General features: G+C 35.9%; 1 protein-coding gene across 1 annotated transcript in view; it reads right to left on the minus strand.

Moving 5' to 3' along the window:
- LOC115608698 (adhesion G protein-coupled receptor A3-like) overlaps window positions 1-19,448 on the minus strand; it is a 284,297-nt gene that overhangs the window by 185,395 nt on the left and 79,454 nt on the right. The window lies entirely within an intron of this gene.

Genomic DNA, 19,448 nt, shown 5'->3' on the forward strand with positions numbered 1-19,448 from the left:
CATTGCAGCATTTGCAGTTTATAAAAATATATTTTCCCTAGTAAGATGGTTAAGATTAGATGTTAAAAAAAACCCAAACCAAACAAAAGCAAAAAAAAAAATTGCTCATTTTAATTCTTCTCCTATTTATACTTCTCAAAACAAGTTTACCAGACGTTTTGCCCCAGGAAAGATATTTTAATCAATGAGTGAACAATCCATCAGAAAAGCAAGAGCTTTTTCATTAGCTTATTCATTGTGCTGTGCACTTTACACTTGATAAATTTCTCATTTCCACCTCATATAGGCAAAGCAGGTGGCACGTGAGACATGAACAGATAGGTCTGGTTTCTGTCCTGAAGCACAAGCAATTTTTAATATTTGGCAGATAGGTGCTTCATTTTGCACTTGCTGACAATGCAGAGGATTGCTTGTTGCACAGATAAAGAATATTTCACTGGCATTAGCAATCTCATCTGCTCTTGGCACAATGCTTGGGGCCATGACATTGCTTTCAGCTCAGTCCCCATAGAGATTTAGTGCTGAATTGTCTCAAGACTCTTGTGATGCGAACCCTGAGGAAATGCCTTCAGTGAAATTAGATAAGCAGGCCTAGGAGATAAATGCTGTAAATTCTTGTAGAGTCAGCGTTCATCTTCTGACAATTTGCAATTCATAAGGAACGGCTGGTGCACGGTAGTATCAGTGCTGTTTCTCAGACTGGCCACTTCCAGGATATTTACAGCACATTCACTGCTTGACTCTGCCAAAGTATGGATGTATCAAGAGTCACATGAGTCATCTTATTTATGACTTTTTATTTTACTGCAAATAAAATGCACACTAGGTGAAATCTTTTTTCCACTATCTGTGATTGCCCTCAATAGGTCAAGATTTCATCCCAAATGGTCAGTTCACAGTAAGATATATTTTAATTTCAAAATCAAAATCATTAATAAATAATTTTATATTTTGGTAGTAATTTTTGCAGATTTTCTAAATAGAATTCCAAAAATTTGTGCATCGCACCCATTTCATTTTAGTGAGGATGTTGATGAGTGCTATCTCCCTAATAAAGATAGGGACTCTTAATGGTCAAGTTCAACTTTCAGCTTGCACCATACAACACTAAGAGTCATTAAGAAGGTGATAAGACATTCTGATTATGTGTGCACAAGATGCTTTGTCTTACATATAAGTGCAGAGCTATCAAATGCACAGCAGATCAAGACTGTAATTTTCATGGGGAAAAAGACGACCAACCCACAAACAAACAAACTGGAATATCAGTTCAATTTGGAAAATACAGATATTCAGTTGCTTGAGTTATATTTCCTAACTGTAAACAAGAATCAAGATAATCACTTAGCTTTTGTTAAAGTCTAGGCAGCTCGAAGTTTATGCTGTATGAATCAGGTAAGATACACAGGAATGACACATGGCAATGTCAACTGTCCAGTAAATTTAGATTACCATTTCTCCTTTGTCCCAGCTTGCTCTACATAAGTACTTCATAATGACTATGTGTTGTACCTGATGTTCTGATTTTATTGCAAAAAAACAAAGGACCAGAAAAAAGGTAGGGAAATTGAAATCAAACAATTGTCTATGCTTTGAATCTTTTTAAAATGTAAGTAGTGCAAAGCACACAGGTTTACTTATTAAGAGTGCCTGTGATTAAGAAACTTAACTGAAGTTACAAGCATTCATAAAGCTATGAAATACATTAGAGAAGTTTTCGGCCATGCATGTCTGAACTCAGAGTTTTAGTTTCTTAGTGTTTTCATCTTAGCTTGTTTTAGATGCTTCAAAGTTCCTTTTTTTCCAGTTGCTTTTTTCACTAATAAACCATTATCTGTTCATTATGCAAAGAATGGGCTAATTTCAGCCCAACACACATACAGTGCATATTACAAGAACATACTAAAAATGTACCAACTAGTCCAGCTGTCCAGTACTAATGCAATTTTTAAACAGTGTTGCATGACTGTATGCATATATAGATACTTTAAGCATGCACATTACCTGTCACAGGTCATTCGTATTTGCTGAAGCCACAATGGCAGTCTCTCACTCATTGCTAAGCTAGTAAAAAGCATAAAATCCAGAAGCACTTCCTTCTGTACTGCTACTGTGCATTAGTACAAAGATAAGTATGTCTGTACTGCCTGGCAAAGGGAGTGATTCAAAGCCCGTGAATTTCCCCATAGTCTTACGAAACCAGCAATATGAGCCAGAGGCAAGGGGAGAAAAGGTGGCATGGGGGTGAGGGGGGTGGGCAGGGAGGGAGAAGGGAAATTGTCAAAGTGTCCATTCAGGAGACAGGTGAAGACACCAAAAGGGGCAGAACTTGGGCGAGGAACTTGAAGGTGATTTGAGCATTCATAAGAAAGCTGCACAGTCTATGACTAATTTCAGGCATAGAAAGCTCTTTCCTTTCTCCTGGAAATCACATAAGCAAAATAATGGCAGAAAAACGACATCAAGGTTGGTGCTTGCACTGATTCTCAGCTGGCAAAGCACACAATAAACCCATGGACAACAGCTGGCTACAGCCATCCTCCTGTGGCTATTCTGTCCATCTCTCTATTCTTGAATCCAGGCAAAGCAGTTTTCTTCCTTAATTTGCCCTCTTCCCTTCTACTGGATTTGGATGAAAGGGACATTAGCTGATTTAATCACAAAGGAAATACAGGGATGATGTTTCTTATGAAAACACTCTCTAAGAATTGGAAGAAGCTTTGGGATTTGGTTTGGGGTTTGGTTGGTTTGGTTTTTTTTCTGTTGGTTTTGGCTTTGTTTTTTTAAATTTTGTGGTCAAACATTTTCATCTTAGTTCCCTGGTACCAGTAGCAGCTACCTGATTCATCTTTCTTCTGCCTTCCTCCACTCAAGAAGTTATGACATTTCTTTAACTCCAAATTTTCCACACCTTCTCAGAAACAAAACTGTTTATACAAAACTTTTACAGTCTTTTCTCCTGAGTCCCATCAATTTGCAAAGACATGTCAATATATTTGATAAAAGCTAATCTACATGAGTGTGTTTCCCTTTGATGGTTTAGGATTTTTGCTGTGTGGGTGAGCAAAGCCTCATTTTTATTAATGTTCAAGTATTCCATACTAAACAATTGGGTTTACTCTGGTTCAGATCACACCAAACATTAGGGCTTAGCTTTCTCTAGACAGCACTACCGCTTGTACAGTATGTTAAATATGTAACTACTAAGGCTGAAGGAAGTTCTTTAACTTGCAGAAGTGAGTCTGCGTGGAAAAGTCTGAAAGGACACTGTTCTTACGTGAACTCTGTATTCTAAAAACTTAAGAGACAAACAAACAAACCAAAATCCCAACCCAATACCACAAATCCTTTGGATCTATGCTGATTTATCTCAGGCTTTACACTGTGACACATTTGAAAACCACTTAAGAGGCATAGTTCAGAGCAAATATCCACATTTTAGGCAGGGGAAACTGACAGGTTTAATTATTAATCTTTGTATCAATTACACATATTCTGTGTTAACTCCCAACTTATCTAAATGCTCTGCAAGTTGTCAGTAAGAGAAGTGATCATCTCTTGTAGCAAACAGTGGTAACAGCTCACAACAAATATAAGAGAGTCACTATGAGTGGCAAACTGTTGGTAGGCAAGTTTTAATGCCAGTGAAAATAACCAAGTAGACAAAAGGTCTCCCACTTACTGCAGTCCTCTATGTTCTAGTTTATGGAAACTGCACCGTTTCCCTGTAACTTGTAACCACATAGGAAAAAACAGTATAATCCTAAACTATCATCTACAGGAAGAAAAAACGGCCAGTTTAACATTAGTAGAAGGCAGACCATTTCAAGGAAAAGTGTCCATCACTTGCACTGTCCGAGACAAGACATCTGGTCTCCTTATTTTGGAAATTACACTTAAATTAGATAGGTCATTTTAGTAAGGATATTCTCAGAAAATTGTAGATGATTATACTACCCACAATCCTGGCACTTTCTTAGTAATTAGTATTATTCCATAATGTTTACATATACCTCTGGCCTAACAAAATAGATGTTTTCTTCCTTGTTCTCCTTAATGACTAAAATGTGATTAAAATAAACAAAATTATCACAACTGTTAATCACTTCCAATTCTTACTTCTGCGTTAGGAAAATCTATTTGCTTGCCTCCCGCTTGTATTTTTTACAAAATTACTTTTATTAAAATATTAAATTAGGTTCTCCCATTTTCTAATTTAGCAAAGAGTTTGTTATAGTGAAGCCTTATAGCAATGAGTATCAACTTTCACTGAGCTAAATAAAGAAACCAGACTAAATTTGGTTGTATGTTTACATTTTTTCCCCAAGAGCTACTGCTGAGGTTTGGCAAAAGGTCATGATCCAAGGCATGCCAAACAGCAGCCCAGCCTGGGCCACACACATACACATATGCATACATAGCATGCAAGTGATTTTAACATCAACCAAAAGCAAGAGAAAAGGGAAAGAACCCCAGGATCATAATACTGAATGACCACAGCATGACCCAGTTAAAGTCCAAAATGAAAGTATTTTCTAACTAACAGTTATGGTTTTGCATCATTTCTGATGTAGCATGCTAACTTTAAAGTATCTATTCTGAATCTGAATGACGTGTCATTAGTGGTGTGGATATATATATCTAGTGGCGTGACCTGAAAATAAATCAAAACCAAGTGCCTTGTACAAGTACAGATAGATGGATGCTGCATGAAGTTAGCTGTAGTCGTAAAAACTGCAGCACTTATATCAAGGCTGCACAGCTGTATAAAAATAAAATACTACAGTATTTATTGAAACATGTTTTCCCTAATTTTATTAGGGTTGCTAGATATACTTGCAGCATGGTACTCCAATCTTAACGAGACCTGAATAAATAAAAGAAGAATAACAGTGAACCATGTTACCATTAAAAACCAATCTCAGATGGTTTCAGTAAGTTAACAGAATGGAGCTTCCTTATCAAATACAAGTCTGAACTTACATAAATTACACATGATAAGCATTAAGCACTGTCTTCCTACATGTATGTAGATAATTTGCATGATAATTTGCATGTATATGCAAATTTGCATGTATATGCAAATTATAGTCCCACAGGTAAAAACACTCGAGGATTCTTTTACTAAGTATCACAAGCTGCTGGGAGTTTATCATCTGACACATTAATCTTTGAACTGACTTTTACTTACTAAAGACATTGAAGAGGAGTTACCTCAACAAAACCAGCCGACTTAAGTAGGGGAAATCTGTGTTTGAAATACTTCCTGATGGCTTAGCTGAGAGGTAAATGAAACAAGAGGCTACTAATGGGACTTCACAAGAACATTTAATAGCTACTCCAGGCCTCTCAGCTATTAGGCATTTTCCATGGCCAAATCCCTGATTATCTAAATGTGTTCTTGAGATTCTTGATGCTTCAAGTTCACAGTATGCACTTAGGCAGTACATAGTGGGAAAAATTGCTAAAATATAGACAGTCTATTAACAAAAGAATCAATTTATCTTAAACTCCATTCTGACATTTTGGGCGTTTTATACCAACGTCTATGCCTTCAGACACTGCAGATCCTTCCCCCAACTTACAATATACGTACTGTAGATATTTTGAATACATATTCATAACAAGAATGTTCAACTAATTCCAGTACTTCATTCAAATTCTTGACATTGATACATCTTTCATAAAAAATTATAGGTTGTACCAAGAGGACATCTGTGTTTAGAAAGCTGTCATTATGGTGCTGCAAACTTTCCAAAAAAGCTCTGAGAAGAGCAATCAGTTCTTGTGCAGATGCCAAATGCCAGTGAAATATGACTGACTTTCCACATTTTGCATATTACTGTGAAACAACACCAGGAGAAAAAAAAAAAAAAAAAGGAGGGAAGAAAAAAAAAGGTCACATCTACCACTTCTTTCTCATGAAAAATATTCCAGCTAAACTAAATGGCACCTTTGACCAAGAAATGAATGCAGACATGGGACCCTTGAAGAAGATTCACTTCTAAAACATCATTATGATCACAGAAGTAGGAAAGAGGCACAGCCAATGACGAAAGCCAACATTTAGCACCTATCCTGCAGTCACAATAGAAACCGTCAGGGTTAGCAGTCCTGGATACAGGAACAAAGAATTAAGATGGTATTGGTAAAATGTGTTTGAAGACATTTCAGATGCACCCATCTGTAGAGCACCTATCAGGAACCAGTGACTCATTATTACACTTTGGTGGCCTGGATATTATAAAAAATTATTTTCATCACCATTGTTGGTGAATGCATTGCTGGTCACACGCTGTAGACAGAGAAACAGGCAGGTTAAGTGCTATCCATTACCCGCTATCATAATCAGTAAATAAAGCACTCCCATGAAACTCCAGAGTTTCATGTTTGGTTTTGGTTTTTATGACGAGAATGTATATTTTATCTACTTTCGAGAATCAGAAAAGTTATGGTTGCATTGCTGTCAAGTTTCAAGACATAAAGCTGAACCTTTTTTTTTTTTAGATTATTCCTACAAGATGATAAACATACACATAAACATGAAAAATAATTGTCCAGTAATTGTCTGCCTTTGCAGACACAGAGGCTACAGGTCTTTTGTTTGTTTAGCATGTTGGAGCATGCTGATTGTGCATTTTCCTTGAATTTCCTTTTTTAATCCAAGCCATTACTAGCTGGACTACCTAAAATAATAAACCGTAAGCACTGGACAAAATAATAACTGCTGCCCATTCAAGGCACTAATGAATGATGGGAAGTTTTAAACCAGTCACTTGATGGCAATGATGACATATAAAACAACAGAAAGGTCATCACATTTTTGTTTTTTTAATATAAGGACAATAACTCATTCACATCAAATGTGCTGTGGTAATTTGGCAGTTGGTCATTATTTAGAAACATGCCTCAAAATGTTAAACAAAGTGCCAACAATGGCAGCTGAACCAAAACAGATACAGGCTTTATAGCAGTTTGCTTGCTCACAGTATCCCACAGAATGTTACAACACATTTCACTTTAATGATAATAATCATGGATGAAGAATATAAGGCTCAAGTATTTTAATTGCAGTAGCTGTAAATCAGATAAGAAAAAGTGAGTAAAAAGCTTGATCAAGCATGATAGACTTAAGTTGCAAATTTTTTGTTGATGCATTTTTCTACATGTATATATTAGAAAATTGCATTTAAAAATATTAATTTATCCAGTAGAAACTCTAGTTGCATTCTAAATATAGCATCAACAAATCAGAATCTGGGATAAAGACACAAATACATTTGGTAACTACCTTTAGTTTAGCATTTTGTCATTGATAGGTCAAAATAAAATGCATTTTCTAACACAGAAAAACCATCTATGCTTTCCAGATTCTTTTTCCTTGGCCTGTTTTCAAGAAAAAATTCAGCAAAATATTCAAACTCCAAACATATACAACTCTTCCTATACTCGTTTTCCTGGAAAATGCCACAAAACCAGAGATATGTGGTAGGGTCACGTTAGGTCTGAAAGTTATTGGCTGCGTATGTGCAAAAAGCCCATGCTTGGCAGTTGTAATCTGGGGAGTCAAGATGGAGTGGTTGTGCTGCCCAGCAGAAGGAGTCCTCTGTATCAGTTCCATGGGGCTAAACAAGACCGAGAAGTCAGAAGCAATGAAGGCCGAGAGAAGCACATAAATTGGATTTCAAGTCTCCACAGCTTTGCAGGCAGCTCTGTAGTGCCAGCAGAAAATATCCATGAGTGCCAGCAATCATGCCCTGGTGTACAGCGATAGATTTGGCATAACGCTGATTACGATAGCAGAGCTTCTGTCTACCCCCCACTGTGTAGCAACATGACAAGCACAGAGACCTTTGGTGGCTGAAAAGAGCCAAATGCTTCCTTAATTTCTACACCCACTAGGACTTCTCTGTGTGTTCACGCCTAGAAGGCAGTTCAGCATGGGTTAGGTTTCTTGACACATGCTCTACTCCTTTTGAAATAGGCTAACCACTGGGGGAATAAGGGAGTGGAGCAAAGTTCTGAGCAGAATTCCAACCTGTGAGAAAACTGTAAAGTGGAAAAGCATTGAAAAAAGTGTTCTGAACAGACAAAAATATGTAAAATGGACACCTTTAAAGTGAATAAAACCCCTTTCTGGTGAGAAGGGTTTAAATTCCAGCGTAGGAATTGTTATTCCACATTCTAAGATTGCACTTATTTGCCTGTTTAGATTTTCAGAAATGTGTATTCAATATTCTCAGGTCACATTTCAAACTCTGGACTCACAGTTTACCAGCATAATTACAATTATGAAAATTAAATATTGGAAATATATCCAGTATTTTTAGAAACTCATCTGAACTAATTTTCTCCAGTAAAGTAGAGAGATTTGCATTTTTACACTAAATTATCAGAGGTATCAATGTAATGAAAACATGCTTTATTACCTATGAGAACCATAACATATACAAACCATTGTATCAGGGAGCTTTAGCTTTTTTTTTTTCCTTCTTTAAAGGAAATGTTTGATTCTTTTTCCATTACTAAACCAATATTGAATTGGAAGAATACAAGCAATTCTTTATTGAAATTCAATTTGAACTTCAGAGGAATATTTCTTCCATGGCTTAAAATATCCAAAGAAAAGAAGAAAGATTTCCACCCTGACCTGTAAAGGAAAGATAAGTACCTGCAGGTGGCCCACAGATTAGCTTAGAGCAGCTTTGAGCCAAAAATAAGATAGTTTACTATTCAGTGTAAAATATGAATCAATATCAAATTCAATAAAATATTAATCATTTTTCCTATGTCTATTTTATTGTAGTGGTTTCATAAGATAGCAGTAGAACACTTCCAAAAATAAGGAGATTCAATTATAAAATGTCAAGAAGGGACTCCACCCCCTGCCTTACTATTTCTATGCAATCTCATTTTAAAAAGGAAGAATCTTAACTGACGATATCACAAAGAATATAGCCACTGATTATATACTAAATCCTGAGGGATCTGCAGTCGTTACTTAGCTCCTGATGAGAGATGGACAGGACAGCACTGCAGTAACCTCCACCCACCTCCAGAAATGGGTATACTCAAAGCCATTTTTCCTATTTACCTGGGAACATGGCGATGCCTAGATACATTCCAGCAACACCTAGAGCAGGAAGCATTTTCCAGAAAAAGAGGGGAAAATGTAAAAATAGAGACAATATGAACATTTAATTCAGCCGGTGTTAGAAGGAAGGTTAATTACATAGAAATCCTGTCAATCTAAACTGTCGATGTTAGTGGGTGAAGGGTAATGAGGGAAAATTGTCTATAAGCAGTTTAGCTCAGAGGAATTAAATCTTGGTGAATGACTGGGAATCATTCCTCAGAAACCTCTGCTTTATATAAACTGGGGCTTTGCTAATAACTTGGACAAATTTAAGTAATTTCAAAACCAACCACGTGTGCCAATAACAAGGCATGCAGAATTGTCTCTTGCAGAAATCAGAGGTAATGAGTATCCTCTTCAACAACTCTCAAGAATTTCCTTGAGTATTTTCACTGCACAGTTTTTACATTTGCACTTTCCTGTAGGTACTTGCCAGAAATTTAAAAATACTTTTTACTAAAATTTCATATGAAATACGGGTGAATGATAGAACAAACTAGAAGTCTGGAAGTAAGGAGACCAGAGGATTTCTATGAATGTACAATTTTTACACATTCGTTAAAGTCATTTCCATATACTTTATATGTTATACAATGCATATGTTGTGAGATTTTCAAGTAAAAATTTAATTTAAACAAATTAAGAAGTTGTATTTGTTCTACCTCAGAAGTGCCAGACTGATATTAATTTCAAGCCAAAACCTCGCCTATTACAAATAATGAGAAGTTGGCACATACTTTACAACTTGCCCCTGTTGGTCCCACTTGAAATGTTATTTTTCAATTATTTCCATGCTTTGTTGTTTTTTTCCCTAGTGTTTCAGACAAAAGTACAGGTTTTTAAAATAAATTTCCTTTTGTTTATATAAATGTATCAGTTATTCAGCTCTAGAATATGCAAAGATCAATTAAAAAAGAAAAAAAACCAACCCAAAAACCAAAACAAAAACAATAAAAATCAACACAGCCATAATAATACACAATAGCAGCTGGGGCCACAGGAACACCCACAGGTCTTCAAGCCCTGAAGGTATACCAAAAAACAGAGGAACCAGGAAATGAAGCACAAAAAAAGGATGCAGGGAAAGAAGGAGTATGTTATTGTTAGAGATAGTTATGGCTGAATGCTGATAGTATGTTTTGTTCAGTTAGATATCACTTCCTTTTCTATCCTTCTCACCCTATAGAGTAATAAAACTTCTTTTCCCACCTTGTTTTTTCACACCTCCCTTCTTGGCGTCTTATCTACATTCTTCACATTGCCTCTCACTCAGCCCCTCAGAAATGGTGCTTTGCTTCCACAGTCCTCCTGCATAAGGCCAGGGACACAGCTATTCTTTCCAACAAATAATTCAGTTTACTTGTCAGAACCTCATTCAGGCATGAAGGGGACAGAAAACTCCGCAGGTACTTTGGGGAGCCTTTGCTTCCAAAGTTTGCCTTTGGAAACTCCAAAGAAACTCTCTGGAGTTTCTTTGCTCCCTGCCCAGCCAGCTGTGCCATGCTGGTTTCCTAATGGGTTATTTTATTTTCAGTTAGTTGTGGAATTAAGGACTGTATTTCTCAGTGAAGCACACATGCTATATTGAGAATAAGCACATAGATTAATCAGCAATGGATATCTCACTTAAAAGCTCATAATCATGACCATACATAATAAATCCTAATACAACTATTTCCCTACCAAAAAACATTAATACCTTCCAGTGCTACTAGAGCTACAAGCATTAAGGAAGAAACTTTGGTGGCAGCAAAGGTGCTTTGTGGTGGCTATCTTAACACGTGTTTGTAAATCTGCACTTGATACATCTTCTGAAAGGATGACAGCATCTGACACAAATCATATGTTCTCTTACTGACATCACTATATAAAATGTCAGGTAAGTATATCATCGTGGTGGGTTGACCTTGGCTGGCTGCACATCAGAGTAACTGAACTATTTGTGGTCCTAATGGGAAAAGGGAGCATGGATGCTCATAAATTCAATTAAGTGGCTTCCTGAAATACAGCTAAACTTCATGTTTCATAAATTCAAAACATAAAAAAAAAAATTTTCCGTGATTTAAACCGCTCTATTAAATAACTTTGTAAGTTAGTTTATTTTATGTTCCTGTCATTTATGACTAATATTGACATTTTATATAGAACACCTTATATAATTTTTCTAATGTGCAACAGTCTGATAAATCTATTCATGACTGTGCTATAGCAAAAATAATCTTAGTGTCTAATCACTGTTTACAGTGTCTAATCACTAATTACAGTCTGTTCAACTATACAAGTAACTATATTGCAAGAAAACGCTGACTTAACAACAAGCATCCAGGCAAAACTCCTAAGAAACACTGCTAAGTGTTTTTACACACCTGCATTTTAAGAGGTCTATAAAAACAATTCTTTATAATAATAATTCTTACATCTAATAAACGTTTATGAATTAGTACATTATAAGACCTTGAGGAACTGGTATTATAATTAATTGTACAGGTGCTTTGCACGGACTGACAACAGAGGAAAGATGCTTTTCATTCTAACCTGACAGCAAAAGGGATCTGCAGATTACAACCCTTCATTCCTGCCTACCGTTGTCTAATACAAATTTCTTTCATTCTCTTTCTAAACAATTCACTCACTTTTAACCCCTAGTGATTTTCCCTGTATTTCTTTCTTTTTGCTTACATTGCTATCCAGTGAATTTCAAACAGAAATTCCTGGCTTTTGTCATGTTCTGCACATTTTGTATTCAAGCAGGAATAACTGTAATGATTTTGAAGATGTTCTTTCATTAAATTATTTCCCTGGGATTACATTTAATAAAAATGTATGTCTTATATTCATTTCTCTCACTTTGAAACATTTTTCTTTTACACCTGAAAAGATACATACAGTATGTTTTGCCCTTTTAAAAAGTGTGAATCCAGCACCTACTCATAAAACACATCACAGCACTAGACTGTGGCCTAACTGCTTTTTATACAAAAATAAAAATAGCTTCTTAATATTTTTATCCAGTAAAATGAAATACTGAATTGCAGATTATGACCATCACTTGCAAACTTAATTCTTATTAAACAAATTCAATAATCTTAATATTTTCTATCTTTTGTTATGAATTGTTTAGATACTAGGATAATTAATGAAATATAAAAGACTATATAAAGGCAAAAATGTCTTGATGATATGAGAGACATAAGGAGCACAAAGATAATGATCATTGCACCAGTAAAATAGGATGTCATGGAGAACTCTTCTAAGTATTTCAGTTACATACTAGATCCAATTTTAATAATTATTTAAGTACTGATCAAGTCAAATTGGACCTCATATTCCAAATGCCTCTGCTCCTCTTCATGAAGGAAACTTTCACAGATGAGGCTTTACTAGTCCTTCATAAACTAAGCTTTACATTACTGTACATCAATAGAAGTACACTTTTCGTATTCTTTCAAAGTCCCAAATAATAGGACCAACAGGACAACATCCATCTTTGGAAAATTTAGAAGGCACTGTAAAATTTATTATCTTAAGTTGATTTAATTATAAAATCATGTTCTTTTATTTGAAAAAATATTTACCATTTAGTGTGAAGTTTGCACTGCAGTACATAAACCTCCCAACTGGTCTTCTGCAAGACCATCTCTCTTAATGGCTACTTCACTTGTCAAGGAAAAGAAACCTGACCCTGGCCCCTGCTGTTTCTCCTTCTTGTTCAAAAACCCTAAAATAATTCTTCCTTTACAAGAGATTTATTAATGGGGAAGCAATGCTATTTCAAACTAGCATTTCCTTGCGAAGTTGCCATTTTTTTCAAGTGATCTCAAACCTTCTCAGCTGAAACTCAAACAACAACTCTGTGCTTCATGCTGATTTCAATTCTATTTAATTGTGAATTAAAGTTCACTATTGCTATTAGCGAACTAGCAGCATTTGACCTTTTTATTAAAAGATGACTGTGAATCTCCCTAACAGATAACCTTATGTGAAACTGGTTTATAAGGGAGCAGGTCAATCTTTGACTTTTCTAAGTCAATACCAAATTTTGAATTCATCCTTTCCATGAGAACTCTGAAAATAACTCAGCTAAACAGATCAGCAACAGCTGCCAGAATGCTCAATAAATAATGCATATGCTGTTTGGAGATTCTTCCTTTTGTACATTATTTTCATTTAGCCAATATTGAGACACAAAAAATCTTCTATATTTATACAAACAGTAACAGTAAAGAATGCTGAGACACAACTAGTCAAATCACCTAAAGTATTCACAAACAGGAACACAAACATTTTTGAAATAAAAAGCAGGACTGGATAATCTCCTCTTCAAATCAATTGACCTGAATAGCAGACATAATTTTCAACACTTTCAAATACTTGAAGCATATCAAACTCAGAAATGACTTAATGCCTAGCAAAACCACAGTAATATATACTGGCCACCTGAAGCATGATGGGAAAAGTGTTGGCCCATGTCCAAAAAAGCACTTAGGCTGACTAAAGTGAAACTTAAGTGGAACATAGGTACTAAGTCCCAGAGCACAATCACAGCCCCCTCTTCACCTCCTACATGTCCAAATAGCTTCAGGTACTTTAGTCTTCACTTTCCAAGTTCCTGAAGCACAGAAATGGTGTGGGGCATGCCAAACACCTCAGAACTGGTCTCATATAAAAGCTCTTCTGGGATCTGCAGACAAGATCTATGCACACTGTGGCTCTCTGCAGGGCCAAGCAGGCTAAGGGAGTGCACTCCGTAAAGCCACAAAAACAAATCACAGCCCAGCATCCCAGAGAACAGCAAAGGGGTGAGGAAGTGTTACCATCCATCTTTTCTATGACAACCTAGCGGTTAGAGCTGGGGAAAGAAAAGACACTGTTTCAGTATACCATCTTCGTACTGAAAGGATGTATACCTATGTTTAAAACATGCAGAAGCTGAAGAAACAGACAGAAGTCTCTGTTCCCTAAACCATTATTTCTGTATTTTATCAAATGAATGTTTATAGGAAACCCCATTTTCTCCTTGTTGATGAAATACCCTTGGCACTTGACCGCTTCTAGTTTTTTCTTTCCGGCCCCACAAATCTTAAACACTTGACTGTGTACTGGCACAGCTCCACTTCAGCAAGACCTACATCCCCATTAAGGCTTTTCCCCACAGAGGTAGCAAATGTGTCATGTGCTCAGGCTGGACAGGATGAACCTGAGTCCTTCTCTTCCCAAGCAGATACTCCAGCCAGTAGGCTAGTATAGAAATAACAAAAACACAATTATCTTCTTTTATGACAGGTTTTGAAAGAAAATATGGAGTCATTTATGCCTATAAAGAGGAATGGCTTCAGAAGAAGCATTAGGTTGCAAATCCAAGTCCCACAAAGACTTCTAATTTAGGGCTGCACAGGAATAAATCATATCAGGCTTCAGCATTTCTGTAAGCCACTCGGTGCCTGTTCAGTCCCTCAGCACAATGGCTGGTTTGGATCCTCTTCTTACATACCTAATTCTCCGCATTCACTGCAAAGAGCTTAGGCCTCCAAAGAATAGATGAGAATTTTGAGTATCTGTGCTACTTGTGGCAGTGCTGAGAACCACTAAGTCTACCATATCTTGTTGCTGATGGGAGCCTTAGTGAACTCCTCAGCTAGCAAGCTGCTAAATTTTCTGTTTAAGGGCTGCATGTATTATTTACCCATTTGGCTGGGGTTTAGTTTGTTTTTAGCTGTTTTCAGATGGCTTTGAAAGAGGCCAAGACTAGAATCAACTTTCTCTTCAATCCAGCAAGCAAAAACCAAACAAGACAGTAGTAGCAAACCAGAGCAGAAAGCATAATTAATGTGACATGTGCTTCCTTCCAACACAGAGAGCTAAGGTGTATGTTTGGGATTGCAACTCAAATCTCTTAAGAAGTAATGACACAGTGCAATACCCCTAAGAAACACTGCAGGCAGTACTTTGGAAAGCAATCATTCTTTTCAATTTTAAAAAGAGCTGGAGCATAAGGCTAAATATGATTTTGCATTTCCTTTCCCATATAGAGCACTTTAAAAAGGGTTAATTCTGGAAAACCATGTTTTCCTGTGGAACAATATACACTATGTGCATATTTCACTCTTTTCCCTTCCCCTCTGCTGATAAGTGGTGGGAAAGGGCAACTCAGAAAATATGCCATCCCATATCTGTCTCCCACTCAGCACACACTAACCCAATTCTCAAAAATCTCATCACAGTGTTCAGCTCATTAAATTCAGCTGAAGGATGAGAACTGAGCTGCAACACTAAATGTGCACAGTTTGTGTTTACCCGCAAGAACACTGTATGTAGTGTTGCTTACAACATACCCCATAATACGGAAGCATTCTTGTTGGCTGCTTTGACAATTTATCTATTCATATCAAAGTGAAACAGAGGCTGCTTTAAGACTGTTGCTCCTTGTCCTAACGGGAAAAGAAGAATATTAAAAACTATCACAGTGAAATCTCTGTTGCCATCAAAAGGTCATTGATTCAACAGACAAACAACCTAGTGTTAATGATTTAACAAAACATTTTTCACACAGATTACATGCTCATCCATCAATATATTTTTCACCATTCAATATATATTTCATCCATCAAGGAAATAAAGATAATTTTTTTCAAAATGCCAATTACAAAGAATCATGTGCAAGTCAAATACAATGCCTAAGTAATTATGCTTTTACCTAAAAAAAAAAACCACCACCCAAAAACATCCCTCCCCCAAAACAAAGAAACGAAACATAATTAAAAACACAATTAAAAAAGAAAAAAATGTTGCCATTGTTTGGAAGTAGACTCATTAACAGAAGAACTGTCCTAAAGAGAGAACAATGTTGTTGTACAATTTGTTCAGCAGCCTCTTGATTAGAATAGAGCTATATGCAGGCAAACATATAGGCCTGGATTTCTTCACTCCTTTGTCTCTTTTTGAAAACATACGTGCATAAGGGAGAGAAGCTAAAAGGCTGATCTTGACTTCATGTGACCATCACATTCCTGCCAAGTAGTATATGAAATAAAATAAACATTACAGGTTATTTCAGCCATTCTAAATTTCAGAAAAATGAAACTCAAACAATAACCAAAGTAGAAAGCAGTTAAGACTGTTTAACTTACTTCGAAAAGCATGTACAGCCAACTAGTGAAAATTATAATGGAAATGTTTTTTATGCAGGCTTCAAAAATATCAAGTTAATATCAAAAATCTACAAGTTAAAATCCAGCAAACCCCATCATCATACAACAAATTTATCAGTTTTAGTGACAAACATATATATATCTCCATAATTGATGATGACGACACACTTGTTTATTATGTATGAAATCTAAGATCTATATATAGAAGATTTACAATATAAGATATACAGTGTATTTAACTATTTATTTCATTGCTTTTAAGTGCTGGGTTGGTGATTGCTGCTGTAAAAAATTGTGAGTGTTGAAGATGTTGACAGTTAGGAGGGCTTCTTCTTTATTGTTTTGTTGTAAATTAAGGCTCCTCTCAGAGTAGAGCTAAACATAGACAGTCATTCTAATTGAATCTCTGTAACACATGGATGACTGATCCAAAACAATGTTATAAAGATGGTATAAATTTAAAATTATTCCCTGACATACTAACTACAAGTGCAGAGAGCAACAGAATTAAGTAATTGAAAAGAGTGATTTCCTTACATCAGTAGATTCTGAGCGAGTATGAACTGAACTGTGCATGTATTTCAGCAGCAGATTTAAATCATCTCATGGCAAGATATTAGAACTAATACATTTCTATCTGTGATTTATTTACCACTTTTGTAACCTGATTGTATCTTCAACGTGGGAGTTTTTCAGGAGGTATAATACTTCAACTCATCTAGAAATTTTTGTCAACATTTGCAGTAAATTGTTATTCTGGATTTACTAACTGTTTGGGGTAGTATAATCTTGTACAAGTTGACCATCTAGAACCACCGGGCTAGACATGACTCAGCACTGCTACTTTCTACTAAGCTGATAAATCTGGACATTTACATATTAAATAAAATACGGAGGCTGATACCCAGAATAATTTCAGCAGTTGCATCATTAAGATTTGAACTAAAAGTATTCTACTTTTGTATATTTTTGGCTCAATGACTTGTTTCCAAGAGCAACAATAACAACAAAGAAAATATTTTATTTGTCTTATAGAAGCCTCTTTTGTGCTGTGCAAATACATTTTTTCCCATTCTGGATATACAGAGAATGATCAGACACAAGCTCGTCCATGTACAATCATTTGCAGGATCAGCCACTGATGTTATGTACCGTGCCCTGAAGAGACCAGAATAAAATCCATAGTTTTGTCACTGACCTCTGAGAGACCAGAATGAAGTCAAAGAAATTCTTGTCTTACAACTATTTCAAATTCAATAGAAATACAAAGTAGCAGTTGAAACAAAATTTAAATCATGATTTAAACAAATGAAAATGGCCCAGATTGCTCTGATGTTGGGGGAGTGTTCATTTAAAGCTAATTCTATAGGCTGTGAGCCTGGGCACAGACTCTGTGATACTGATTCTACCAAAAGACTCCTTCCCAATCAATCTGTTCATTCTGACTTAGCTAACGTATTTATGACACCAGTATTTAAGGATCTGCACAAGATTTATAGGCTACCACAGTGCGAACTCTTGCCAAGAAAGTCTTAGTTACTTTCAGAAAAATGGTGAATGTGATGACCATGTTTATAGTCATAACCTTTTTTCTTTTGAAATAATCAAATATGGCTTAAATGATTCACTGGGAAGACAAAATATTCATAAAAGCTCTAGAAGACAGTAATTATTGATGGAAGTATCAGAAATGTGCAGCTTTCCCAGTAGCAGAAAAAGCCCGTTCCATTTCTGCAAAACAAAACAAAACAAAACAAAACAAAACAAAAAAAACACCACCACCCAAAACTGGCATAGAACAACATTTCTGGCATTTATAAATGTCCACAGTGTCACCCAGAAAACAGATAACTACTGTATAGTGTATTAAGATCCTTAGTCCAGCTGGTCCATTTTTTCTAACCTTTAAAAAACATTTCCAAAAATATAAAGCAGTTTTAATGGATTTCAATGGTCTCTTTCTTCTTTTACATAAAAATCACTGAGAAGAAGGATGTTTTCTTAAAAACAATCTGCTATCCAGGTCCACCCTCCCAGGCATGTCCCTTGGAGCCGTTCCCAAACTATCCCCAAAGCACTATCATTTCAGCAACTGGAATGACAACTTCTTTTAATTGTTTGAGATCCTGCAGGCTTCTATCTGAGAACAAAGCATGCACATAAAGCACATTCTATGGCCACGATTCAAGTTCTTTTGAAAATAAATGATATATTGAAACAATGCTATATTATGTAAAGCAGTCTATCTGACACTGGATGCTCAGCATTATACCAAAGCATAGCCAAGTTCATTTCCCACCCCTGCAATTGGACATACTAGAAGTGCAATAAAACTTACATAAAGCAACTTTTTCACTATGTGGAACCTAAAGCATTTGGTTGAAATCTGAAGAGACTTTACCATGAAGAAGAAAAGTTAAAGTCTGTTTAGCAACAGACAAATAAAATAATTAATCCAACACAAAAGTCTATTTGATGGTTGGTTGTAATATATTTTAAGATGACAAGAACAAGAGAGTATCTAACGAAGTTCAAAAGCAATATATTTAAAGCTGACAGAAGGAAGTACTCTTAACACAAAGTGTAATTAACCTGCAGTCTCATTACTAACACATATCATTGAGGTCAAAAGCTTAGTAGGATTCACCAAAAGAATTAGAAATTTTATGCCTAATAAGGACCTTCATATACACATCAGACAGGATTTCTGAGGACCCATTACAAAAAGAGACAGTTTCTTTTGTGAATTAGTTATTCTTTAATTGCTATTTCTGAAGATTTGATAATCTGATACATCCGAGCTGAAATCCTGACTCAACAACACAGGTAATAGAGCCACTAACTTTAGTGGAGTAGGATCTTATCTCTGGCTCTGGCAATGGGCAAAACACTGAAGAAATTGCAGACACTCTGATTTACAGCATGATGATTTAAATTCTTCAAATTAAACCAGTAAAAGCCATAATGCAGATGCTTTCAGAGAACTTTAAAATTGCTTAACTACACGCAACTTTGTCAGTAAATTACAGAATCGAGCTAAGCAAATTTAAACAATCTCTAAATGACTGTGTATTTATAAAGACACAGAATTTCTTCCACATAGCCCTTCAACAATGGCATTGAGGTACATCTCTTCCCTCATTTATCCCTTCTTAGTTCTTATA

Source organism: Strigops habroptila, chromosome 5 (assembly GCF_004027225.2).
Source record: "Strigops habroptila isolate Jane chromosome 5, bStrHab1.2.pri, whole genome shotgun sequence".
NCBI lineage: Eukaryota > Metazoa > Chordata > Aves > Psittaciformes > Psittacidae > Strigops > Strigops habroptila.